The sequence below is a fragment of the Pholis gunnellus genome (genome assembly GCF_910591455.1).
Source record: "Pholis gunnellus genome assembly, chromosome: 1".
Lineage (NCBI taxonomy): Eukaryota > Metazoa > Chordata > Actinopteri > Perciformes > Pholidae > Pholis > Pholis gunnellus.
The window spans coordinates 5,307,438-5,319,986 of record NC_136528.1 but is presented as its reverse complement, the minus strand read 5'-3'; the positions used below and the strand labels follow the sequence as shown (position 1 = coordinate 5,319,986).

The 12,549-nt window shown below is 44.7% G+C and overlaps 1 pseudogene across 1 annotated transcript in view; it reads left to right on the top strand.

The window, feature by feature from the left end:
• Positions 1-11,161, top strand: part of LOC306699393 (collagen and calcium-binding EGF domain-containing protein 1-like) — a 29,170-nt pseudogene extending 18,009 nt beyond the window's left edge. The window contains exons 3-11 of the transcript XR_013767706.1: positions 6,210-6,262; positions 7,716-7,850; positions 8,039-8,176; positions 8,457-8,590; positions 8,835-8,949; positions 9,232-9,362; positions 9,749-9,784; positions 10,245-10,280; positions 10,968-11,161. The product of XR_013767706.1 is annotated as a collagen and calcium-binding EGF domain-containing protein 1-like (transcript). The remainder of the gene's footprint in view (positions 1-6,209; positions 6,263-7,715; positions 7,851-8,038; positions 8,177-8,456; positions 8,591-8,834; positions 8,950-9,231; positions 9,363-9,748; positions 9,785-10,244; positions 10,281-10,967) is intronic.
• The last annotated feature ends 1,388 nt before the right edge of the window (positions 11,162-12,549 follow it).

Below are 12,549 nucleotides of genomic sequence, written 5' to 3'. Positions count from 1 at the left end.
CTGAGCAAATAAATCAATTACAGCATGGTTGATGAATACAGCATGCTGTAATTGTAACACGTATAAGCCACATCAGTAGGAGGCATCCATCAAACTGACAGGACGCGCACACACACACACACATGGCCTGATCTCCTGTCCTGGCGTGTCAAGAGGCCATTGACCTCCACTGAGCTCCACTTCCTGTGTTCCTCCCGCCGGAGTCCCATGAGGGAAACTCTAAGCTGACAACAACCTTCATCCCTGTCTTTCAACCATCCTCCTCCTCCTCACTCACTTCTTACTCATTTCCTGCCCCATTGTCTTAACATGCCTCCACAGATCATCCCCAGATCCAGGCGATAGACAGGAGATGGGATTTATTTCAGCCTCTTATAATCGCCCTCACATGTAGAAACTCTACCTGCAAACTAGGGGAACGACACTCTGCGATGTGAGTGGGGCTCGTAACGCATGGTGACAGCATCGCCTATGGAAAGCATCCTCCATACTGGGCCCCTGCCCTCCGGACCTCTACACTGTCTGGTTTGGGGACTCAGGGAGGCAGTGGGGTTTTCTTTCTTGGGGTGCTATAATGAATATCCCGTCTTTGTAGCGCATTCCTGCCTGCGAATGCAAAAATAAATCACAGTAACGCTGGAACAACCCCCCGCACACACACACACACTGGAAGGAGACCCCCTCGCTAAAGTACATCATCTTCAGTATGAAGTGCCTCTGGATCCTGTCTCGGTGTTTCGTCCAATGCTGCCGTGCTGATTTTGGCAGCTGACTGGGAACTAGGCAGGTAGCTGCTGGGTCAGCCACCACCAACACAAGGGACTGGTGGGAGAAGGTTGGTAGCCAAAGACTGGCAAGGAGGGTGGGGTTAGGGATGCTTTTAAATGGGATCAGGTCAGTGTGGCATGCAGGCCTTCACATGCTGGAGGTTGCATGTAAACACTATCAGCCATCCTCAAGACACACCACCGGGCTATGTCGGAGGCCTGTCGAAGGTGACTAGTATTTTTAATCTGGCTCATAAACAAATGTCTCTCTGCAGGACCTGTATCAGAGCCAATCGGTGCATTTTTTCATGGATTGGCCTGAGCTATGTAATGTCCAGTCTACTTCCAGTTCTTTGTTTTTTGTAATTTGTCGCTCTCTCGGTACACAAGCTGTCAAAAACAGCGGCCAGCAGTCACAGCGATATCCACACTAACAGTGTGTCAGGGAAACCCCTCCCAGACCATTCTATTATGCTTGTTTTTTCCTAATGCAGCTAATCAGCTGTGAAACACGCAATTTGCTACTAATTACGATATATCAGAATATTAATGCAGACTTTTTTTGGCATTTAGGAGCACGGGATACGTTGAATGTCGCCGTTTCTGCACCAAAAAAATAATTTCATGAATGTGTTTCATATCAGCCTCGTAGCACGCTTGCAGAAACGTACGATGCCACTTGGTAAACGATGTGAAACGATTGACTGGGTTCAGGAAAGAAAACTACTTGGTCATGGATAGAAAATTTGTTTTGCTTAGTGTTAAAATAATAACTCACTAATACCAAAGTCAATACGTACTATTTGTCTCACACTGGACATGAACAACGGTCTCCAGTATGAAAGTCCTGTGTTTGTTTGAGCCGTGCAGCGCTTAGTGGACTTGCTTGCTCGGTTATACTCGTTATCACACCACGTAACTTTAATGACAGTCGCTTTATGTACTTCGTCACTTGCTCTGCGTGTCGCTCGCTGTAGTACATCGCTTGCTCAGCCTGAATGCCAAAGCGCATTCAATGAGGTTTGCAGAAACAAACGGTGACGACATATTTTCCCTGGCGACATGGCTGTTGGTGCTCTAGTTTAAAACTGGCTGCTAAAGGCTTTGAGCAATCCTCCTGGCCTCAGCAAGCCTTGAGAAAATAGAAAAAAGTATTCCTCTGAATGAAATAAAGATGGTGAAGGCAGACTCTCTCATCTGGTTTCATGGACAGAGGGCAGCACGGGGCCAACAACATGTCAGTCTGAAGAGAAGAGAGAGAGAGAGACAGACAGAGATTATGTCAACAACTAGAGGACCAGTGGAGCGCACTGTAAAACGAGAGGCCGATAGAATAGGCCTGAATATAAATCTACATGTTTCAAATCGCAGACTCGTAAAGTGCACAGAGAGGACAGGAAAAAGGGAGAGAGGAGGAGAGGAAGCTTGTTAGCATCATGGATCGCTCTCACTAACAAACTCTGACTGACGTTAAAAGGCTGTACCCAATTACTGGATGGTATCCCAGCCCTCACACAGGCACACGCACACACACACACACATGTGCGGATGTGAACACACACACACACACAGTTAGATTGTTCTGGAAAGTAGGTTACTGATTTTATGCCAATATGTTTTGTGCCAATATTTCATTGAAAATACTACAATTTCATAGATACTGATAAAAGACACACACTTGCATACCAACCAGACGAACGTCTACACACACATAAGTCAGATTCCACTGAGTGTGATGCTCTGTGTTTTAGGGGCCGTGTCATGTTGACCGGGGCCTGTTGCCTGTCTGACCAACATACTTTCACATTCCAAAACAAAAACACACGGGTCACCTCTCCCTCCACCCTCTTCTGCTTGTCCAGAGGCCCCACGGCCTCCCTGTCCTGTCCATCACTAACACCCAGGGGGAGAGACTGACAGACGGCCTGTCGATGTATGTGCATGCGTAGTGTGTAGTAACGAGAGATCAGTTGGTTTTAGCTGTTCTGTTGATCTTTGATACGAGTTGTTTTTCTGCTATCTGCCACTGTCTTGGTTCTGTCCCTCGTCTGTCTTGGCTTGTTTCGCATTTTTGGGCAATGGATCAATTTGTGATGCTTTTCCACTTACATTAGGGTTTCAATATGTTAGGATGTGTGTGAGTGTGTGGGGGAAGGTTAGTCGCTTTGAAAGTATGTGCAGAGGCCGTGCACGATCCAGAGTTGAGGTAAGAGTCAAGTCTAACGCCGTAAATCCGAAGGGAAACAAGAAAGGTGCACTCAGTAGAGTGCAGATCTCCGCCAGGTGTGTCTGCAATGACCCCTGCTGTAACGTGGGATTGAATGAACACAACCCACAATTGTCTAAGCCCCAGTCTAGACCGCAACTGTATCGGACGTGTTTTTTTCGAACGCACATCTCGCACATACAGCTCTCATTTTAATCTACCCTGTTGTCTGCACCGGCTCTGCATCCCAGCTCCGTCTTACGGACGTAACCGCAAGTTGGAGAGTTTATTCAGGCTTCAAGTCTATTTTTCTGACAACATCCAACTTGTGGAAACGTGGGGTTGATGCACAAATATAAAAGCATGGAATAACTGTCCCTGGCAGCAGAACAGTGGCTGAGCGTCAGCGATGGAGTCGGCTTTGTGTGAAGTTTCGTTAGCTGGTTTGCCAACCGCACCGTCCAAAACAATAAAAGTGGGCAAGCAGGTTAAGAGTATTGCGTGAGAAGCCACTAGCATGACTGAAGGCTCTTACTGTTGCTAACTCACCTGCAGAGAGTATTGAATGCATCTCCTGTTTTAAACTTATCAGTAATACAAAGTAGTCTGCTCTCTTGGTTCTTGTTGGACTAGATACTAACACAAACCCCAGCCCTCTTTGTGGTTGAGTGCAGTGTTTTTTCTTCTACCTGCACATATCTACCTGTAAAAGAAATTAAGATATTGCAGTATTCATCTGCATCGATACCAATCTGGCTTACCCGATCGGTGCGTCTCTCGTTTTCGAGTATTTGGTTACAAGTAAGAATTGTGTTATAACCATATTAGCAATCTCAAAGTTTAGGATGGTCTCAGGATGAATTCAGTTTTTGTGTTGTGTCCTGAATTGTTGTGTCAGTCAAATGAAAAGAGAGGTCGTCCTCTTGAATAAAGATCTGATTAAATATCAATTTGGACTTTTTGTGTCACATCAGAACCAGATCGACTTCAAATAAACTTTTTTTCCTGGCCAGCAGTAGACTTGCATCTGCAGTGCATTATCCCAACTGAGACGACCGACTGATGGATTTATTGACTGATTGACTGACTGAACGAGTGACATCTCAGCGTACACTCTCCTGTCTCCACCTCAGCTCCATGCCCGGCCGTATCCATCCCTCTCAACACTCCCGGCTACAGGCTGCAGATTAAAGCTGCTCTCATCTGGATCTCATCAGTTTAGGCCGGGCCTCGCCATTTTATAGGTTATTTTTCATTCAGGAGATGGAAAGGGGGGGGGGGGGGGGGGATCTCAGAATGATTTAGGGTTACACTGCATGGAGGCTGGAGGAGAATAAAAGCAACTTGTTGTCTTGAGGGGGCCATGAATGAGGCAGCATGCTAAACTCCCCTCCAGTAACAGCGTGCAGTTTTTTAGGACAGGAGTCATGCACTCTTCTCCTTTTTCTTAAAGTGTGTGTGTGTGTGTGTGTGTGTGTGTGTGTGTGTGTGTGTGTGTGTGTGATGTTTGTTGCGTGGCTGTGCTGCTCCAATCTCTGAGCCATTTCCTCTCTGTTTTTCCAACTGTAATGTGTGTAACATGTGGTGGATTGCTGCGGGATGGCTGGACGAGTGTTATTGCCAAACACCGTAAATTAATTTGGGGGTAGAAATTGTTTCCCAATATTCATTGCACAATGCTGCAGTTAAAAAAAATACTGCATCTACTGAACAGTTACGAGCTCACGTCACAAAAGCCGAGGCTGTAAAGGAGTTGAAACCTTAAGTTTCATTCAACGTTTTTGTTTTTTGTTTTCTTTGATCAAAGTTCAACTTTCAGTCAGGGAACAAGAAGGGGAATACGCCAAATCCCAAAAAAGTAGCACCTGAACGGCTTCCACATATATTTACACACATCAGTGGACTTTTTTTTTTTTTTACTGTGAAGGGAAAACGGGAGAACAGACCAGAAGCCGTCAGACAGCTGGAGTCACAATGTGCTTATAAATGTCTGCAGTGTATAGTCTGGCTGCAGTTCCTTTATAATAAAGCCTGGGTCAACAACCTTTTCTATGAATTTACAAAGATGAATTTTGACATTGTTTGTAATAATAATAGTGATGTGGGCCATCTCTCAGTCATCACGTTGTGATGTACTGTAGGCTACTAATACGAATTATGTTAACTGGGCTTACCGATTGCGACCCCTGTCCATGACCTATAATTGGTCTGAGATGTTTTAATCCACAGCCAGTGTGCGGTCAGTGCAGCCGTTAGAGACAAGTCTCTAATCTTGGCTGATGGTGTCATTATCCTGCAGTCCGTCAAACTAAACCTCTGCGCTGTTGACGGAAGCCTCCATTAAGTATTCTGTAAATGGTCTGGCAATACAGAGATATCTGGTGCTATACTTTGCTAAGCATATTTTGACACTGCTCTCTTGGTTCACTCAGCTTTATCAGACTCATCTTTGAAGTTTTTCTCACGATTATAGTTTCAAGCACATGCGGCCTGGTCTTCTCTTGCAACACGAATAAACTCTGTTTGGGTCCAACTGGGCTGGATTTGACCCTCCGTGTCGTGTGCAAATTGGTTAGGCGTGGCCACCTCTTTGCCAGGTGGTTACTGGTTGCGGCACCTGTGACCTCAGGACCTCTCAGCGCGAACTGTTAGTTTGTAAATGAAGAATCAACATATCACCAGGCTGGTTTAATCTGTTCTATCACTGACCTAATTTAGCAACTTGTAATCATGGGACTACATTAATGAAGTCACAAAGTAGTGACATAATGTCAGTGTGGTAATACAGTATAGTCTCTACTATATCTCTCCTCCGCTGGTCGCCTAGCAAATGGTTCCGACCAAGACAGAGCCACGTAACCTCTTGTTAAATCTGCCAAACGTGTTTTTTACATTTCGGTTTTGGAACAGATCAAGCTAACAAGATGTAACGTGGTAATTAATGGGTGCTGGTATAGGATACCTTTTGTTACCTTTGGAAAGAGCCTTGCCAGATGTTTCCAGGCTTCATGCTAAGCTAAGCTAACCGGTTGCCGGCTGCAGCTTCATGTTTTTCTACACAAACACGAGAGTGGTATCAATCCAGTCATCTAACTCTCGGCAAGACTGCAAAAAAGCATTTCCCAAAATGTCAAACTCTCCCTTTGACGACGATAGGCAGACGGGCTGGCCCCCGCTGATGTTTGAAATGGCGATAGAAATGCAAACGTCTGATTACTTCTTGTTTTGTTTTTCAGGAGGAAATGCTGTGACGGATTCAGGCTTGTGATGGGCCAGTGCATACCTGAAAGTAGGTAAACCATACACACTGTCTCATGACCTCACATCTGATCTCACATGCTCCAAATCTGATATAATCTCTCCAATACAGCAGTTTCTAGATTAAAACAAGCTGCACAAGACACAGTCTGGCCACCACATTTGGCCTCCAAAGAAGTCCACAGAATGCCCATGATGGTGGTTGACCTTTGTCTTTTTGGAGTTATTGTGTTTAAGGAGTCGTGTCCGATAACGTGCACGTTGCAGCGCTCTGGAACAAACAAACGTCCAACCTGTGAAGAAACTGCACACTGGTTTGGCACAGAGAACTGACACATCTTGTCGTGGTCATCCATAAAATGTCTGATTGTGAAATCTTTGACTTACATAATCATGATCAGGAACACAAGTGATGAGTATTTGACGGGTTTAGTGTCTAGCATCAAGGCTGGACTGTGGAATTCAGACTGTGGCATGCCTCCACAGAATAACAGTGAGTCCCATCGGCCACTAGAGAACACTGTTCCTCCATGAACACGACAGCCTTCATAAAGAATGGATCTGCCAGAAAACTCATATTGTGTACAGTCATGTGCGGATTATGAGACACTGGGCCCCTGGGTACAAATACACAAAAGGCCCCACCACTGTATAGTTGTTAAGCCTCTGTCTGTTGCTGTCTTGGGTCTCTTTGTAGTCGTTTTGCATCCCTCTGTATATGTTTTGGTGCTTTTGTAGTGGTTATTTTTCCCCTATTTGTAGTCATTTTGTGTCTCTTTGCAATCATTGTGTGTCTTCGTAGTTCTTTTGTGTCTCTTTGTGGTCATTCTGTGTGTCTTTGTAATCATTATGTGTGTCTTCGTAGTTCTTTTGTGTCTCTTTGTGGTCATTCTGTGTGTCTTTGTAGTCATTTTGAGTCTCACTCTAGTCCTTTTGTGTTCCTTTGTGTGTGTTTTTACTCCTTTTCATAGTTGTTTTGAGTCTGCTTGTGGTCTCTTTGTGGTCTTTTTGCAGTTGTTTTGGCTTCACTGTAGTCCTTTTGTGCCAACTTGTCGTTGTTTTATGCTTCGTTGTGGTCATTTTGAGTCTCCTGGTTGGTACGTGTCTCTTCGAGTAATATTTTGTAGGTGATGTCCAGGGAGGCAATTTATAGTACTATATAGTTACTCAAACGTGGATCACACCAGTTTATAAGCGTCCACTGTTCCACTATGTCTTGAGATTGATCTCTTACTTGATGTCTATTTTTTTAAATGGTTAATAGTTTTACTTGATATTACCTGCAGTGGTGCCTGCTGTGGCCGATGGAGAACTATGTCAAACTTATATCTAAAGAGCTTTTTATGCAACAAGGTGTAATGTATCACTATGATTACTGTGATGTTGCTTTCAGTGATCCTGAGTGACTTGCTCAGCTAACTATCTGCCTCCTCTCTCTCTCTCTCTCTCCCTCTCTCTCTCTCTCTCTCTCTCTCTCTCTCTAGGTGTGGATGTGTGTGCAGCGTCACCCTGCGAGCAACAGTGCACTGATAACTTTGGGCGAGTTGTCTGCACATGTTACGCCGGCTATCGCTTCGACCGAGAGAGGCACCGCAACCACAAGTCTCCTTACTGTCTGGGTCAGCATGCTCCCTTCTTATATCTCCCACTTGAATACTTTTGACTATCATGTCTATTACTGTTTTCTCTCTCTCTCTCTCCTATCTCTCTCTCTTTAACTGGAAAACAGCGCCCTCCTCCTGTTGCAGTGAGATTTGTTTGTTTAATGTACATTTCATTCTCTCTTTGTCCCCCTTCACACACACAGACATTGATGAGTGTGAGCACCCAGGCGGCAGCATGTGTGACCACGAGTGTGTGAACACAGTGGGCAGCTTCCTGTGTCACTGTCACAGTGGCTACATACTCGCACCGGACCAACGCTCCTGCATCCCTGTACACAACTGTGAGTTCACGTGTTTCAATTGAACTATACAGCATTTGGATGAACATTCAGTGGCTAACCATCTATTTCAACAACATAGTTAATGATGCTGATGATTCTGATATGGACGGTGGGTGTTTTTAATGGTTGTACAGTAATTGTTTGACACTCTGGAAATGAGGGGATTTCTGATTGTGATTCAGTGTGATTTGACCCTGTTGTTCAAATATCACATGTATGGAATGTCAGAGGTTTGGTTTCCCAGTGTGGCCACATTTTAGATGTATGTTTTGTGTTGCAGTGAGTTCATCGGGGAAGTCAGACACCCTGATGAGTGCTGGTACCTGCTCCTTCACCTGTGAGGATTTTATGAACATGAAAAACAGTCTGCTGCAGCTAAAACTAAGGCTGGGCAACACACAGTCACCCAACCAGGTAGCATGTGCACTTTATATAAAATGCATTTAGATTTGTTTTATATATATATATATTCATATTTTATATGATTGATAACATTCATTAAACTTACTACAGCCGATGTGTCAACATGTTTACATGAGACTGTAAAATAGAAGTTTAGATTTGGTTTAAGGGTGACTTAAATCCCAAAGCGGGGGGCTTCACACGTTCCCTTGCTTGCTAGTCTGGCTTACATCGTCTTCCCTCTTTGTGTTTTTAGGTACCTGACCTGGCCAACAGCAGTGAGAAGCCATCTCTGGGGAGGGCGGGAAAAAGTCCTGATAGCCCTTGTCTTCCTGGTCTACCCGGTCCTCCGGGAGCTCCTGGGGTCCCAGGTAATGTGGATGTTGTTAGAGAGTAGTGTGAAGAGGCAGAAAAAGACAATCAAAGAAAAAGGAAATTATCTACACATGTTAATAAAAACATGAAGAAAGAAAACATATATACAACATATACAAAAGATTAAAGCAGCAACAATGAAAGTGAATGAAAAGCAAGTCCAGGTTTTTAAAATGAGCTGCCTGAGGAGCGTAGCTTCGTAGTATGTCTCCCTGAAGCCAATAACTATCCGATGTTATATAACTCTGTTTGTCGCTGTATCCATCTGACCTCACCAGGACACCCAGGAGAACCGGGAAAGAGAGGTGACCCAGGGGACAGGGGCCCGCCTGGTCCACGGGGAGACATGGGACCCATGGGTCCAGAGCCTGACCTGAAGCATGTGAAAAGAGGCCGCAGGGGGCCAGTGGTACGACAAAAAAAATCCATCTATCCCATAATGAAGGGGTTATCGCATCTGTTTTTCAGCTAATTTCCCACTGGAGCTTCTACTTCAGGACATCAACGTAGCGTCTTAAAACCTGGAGGTCACGTCCTCCGTGTGTCAGCAAGTCATACCAATACGGGTTTGGTGCCACTGCTGCACGTGAGACGGCGCTGTCGGCCGTTGTCCGTCACCTTTCAGTCTATTCATTTAAAACCGTGTGGTGTTTTTCTAATCGCTGAAGGAAAAGTGCAAAACCTAGTGACGTGTTGTTCAAGATGTATCTTTAGAGCTGCTGCAACTTCTTGTCATCTCAGGTTTTAAACAGACTAACGTTGACAAACCATACATGTGTCTTGTCATTCATACAGGGACCCCCCGGGGCAGCAGGAAGAGATGGACTGAAGGTCATTATTACACATCTTTATTTTCCTCATTAGTGGTTCGAATTACTCCTCTCATGTTTGTACATCTTTGATTCCTTTCCTCGCCTCCTCTCCTTGCGTATTTGTCCCTCCCACCTGAGATGCGAGTGGCACTGAGATAGATTTCCGGGTCAAAGGCAGGAGGACGGATGAGAGAGGGAGACGAGGAGACGAAGAGGCACAAAATAGAGAAACGAGAGGAGCGCCTTGTCTTTTACGTGCGTCTGTGTTTGCATGTGTAAAGCTAAATATAATCACGTTATAAAATGCTTTTCTGGACAGCTAGCTCTGTCGTGCTTCTGGTTTCTTTAGTTCTTCCTCACAGATATACATTGACAATGATTACATTTCATATATTTTTAACCTGCTTGACATTCAACTGAATGGTTTTCAGGACACTTTAGAGTTATCTGGGTTCATTTGTGTTCTCTCTCATCTGCAGGGTGACAGAGGAGCTCCGGGTCCCATAGGTCCACCTGTAAGTCAATTTAGACTGATACCTGCTAATAAATTCACATTTTATTAAAGCTACTGTATAAATCTACTCATTAACATGCTCTAGCTTGTCTTAAACCTGCCGCCTTCATCTACATGTTGCCCTCTCATTCTATAACGTAAATGACAAACACATGTAAATGAGGAACGTACACCTGCATGCTTTTTTTTCTGAGAGGCTTCATTGTGTACCTTAAAACTTGAACTGTGAATTTTTTTATCTACAAATTGCGTTTGTGAACCTACGAATAGTTGCCGTAATTTGTTTAAAACAAAGCTCTGCATGTGCATGGTGAATCTGTAATTTAACAATGTTTTGATTGTTGCTTTTAATGAAACTTTTCATTATTTGCTGCCATAGCGGCCTGGTTTTCTTTTTTCTGGATCGAGAGCTTACGTCTCATGTTGTAGTCCTGTTTGAAGTGGATGCAGTAATCAGTGAGGGGGCTGTTGCTTTTGACTTGTCATAGCAGGGATAGCGCAGGTGAAGCTAACTTCAAGTGTCCCAGCACGTAAATGGAACAGAGTCGTCAGTGTCCCTGCTATGACATGCCAATACGTCTGCCATGCTATTGGGCCTCATACCTCAAACCCAGTTTTCTGGTTGTCAAACCCAGTGAAAAGGTGACATGCAGGGCATCTTAATCATTTCCTCACTTATGTCAACCAGGGACCGCCCGGCTCCTTCGACTTCCTCCTGCTGATGATGGCTGACATCCGCAATGACATCATCGAACTGCAGGAGAAGGTGTTCGGGGAGCGCCGGGGCATCTCCCTGGACAGCCCTCCTCATTCCAGCGGGGAAATGGATTTTGTGGAGTGGGGCTCTGGACAAGGAGATCTCCTGCTGAGCACCTGACCCCGCCCCCCCCCCCCCCCCTCTCCCCACCCACAGCAACAGCCACTCAGCAAACCCTGCAAAAAAAAACTCCACACTCTTGACTCTTTTGTTTCCTCGTTGATAAAGGATGCTGGCGTTCAAGGAGCCGACATGTAAATAGACCAAAATCAACCACACAGCCAGGATGAACTGGGCGAGGAGCCTCGATTGCATTCTCGACACTGCCACGGACAGTGGAACAGAGAGATGCAAGGATTATTAAAAACGGTAAATCGGACGCTCTTAGCCACTGCCAGCGCTGGCTGGCGGCCTTTCACAATGCCGCAGCGTGAGTGTGAGCGATGTGTGTGCAGGACATGTAGAGTGAGGAAAGATGCAGCATCTGCCTTCACATCTCAGTCTCTTAGCTCGAACCACTTCAAACGATGAACTTTATCGTCTGCATCTCTTCCTGTTCCTGAGTCGGCCCCGTTGGAAGCACTGCTGCCTCCGAGGGTTGGCCTCGTACAAAGACAGAGGACCAGAGGACCAGAGGACCAGCGCTGTGAGCCTCCCCCTGCACCCTCGGTTCTGAGCTCTGCAGCTCCTCTGTACTCTGAGGCATCTTCAGACGCTAACTCATGAGATTCATGAGAGTATTACAATACCAATCCTGCACTGTTGGACAAAAACAGCAATGTCTGATGTATTTTCCTAAATTGTACAATTAAACGACTCACGCTTAAGTATGGTAAAATGTTCGTCTGTGTATAATCAGAGAGAGATGTTAAAAGTGTGAGACATCCAATCCTTTGACAGTGCATTTTAAATAATGTGCTGGTATTTGTGGCTGAGAAGGTCGTAGACAATCGAAACTTGAAATTGAAAGGATAAAATGGATTAATGCATTGGGAAAGATCCAGGGAGACAGGGAATGCCTTTTTAAATTGTCCTTCAACCCATAAATTATCAGGCGAGTTGACTGTGTGAACATATTCCTAAATCAGAGAAAATGGCCTGAAGGGAACAGTTTCAGTGGGACGAGGGTTGAATATATTCTCATACCAGAAACAAGGGCTAACGAGCTGCTCAATAAAGGTGTGTCTAGATTTGAATTAACATTTTTAGTTAAACAGATCATCAAATTTCAAAGACGTAATAAACATTACATGTTCTTAGGAAGCATGGCACAGAAAATAATAAACAATAAAATAACGAAGATGAAGCCATAAACAAACTAATTATTGGAGTCATTTGACGTTTTGGGAAGAATTTGCTTTCTCGCAAGAGTTGACGAGATACCAATCTCATCAGGGGGCGATTGAAGTCTATGACTCTACTTCTCACTTGATTTGTTACCTCAGTAAACATTGTAAACATGAGTTTATGGCCTCAGTCACTATAGTTTCAAGTCTTTTTCATACAGCAAAAT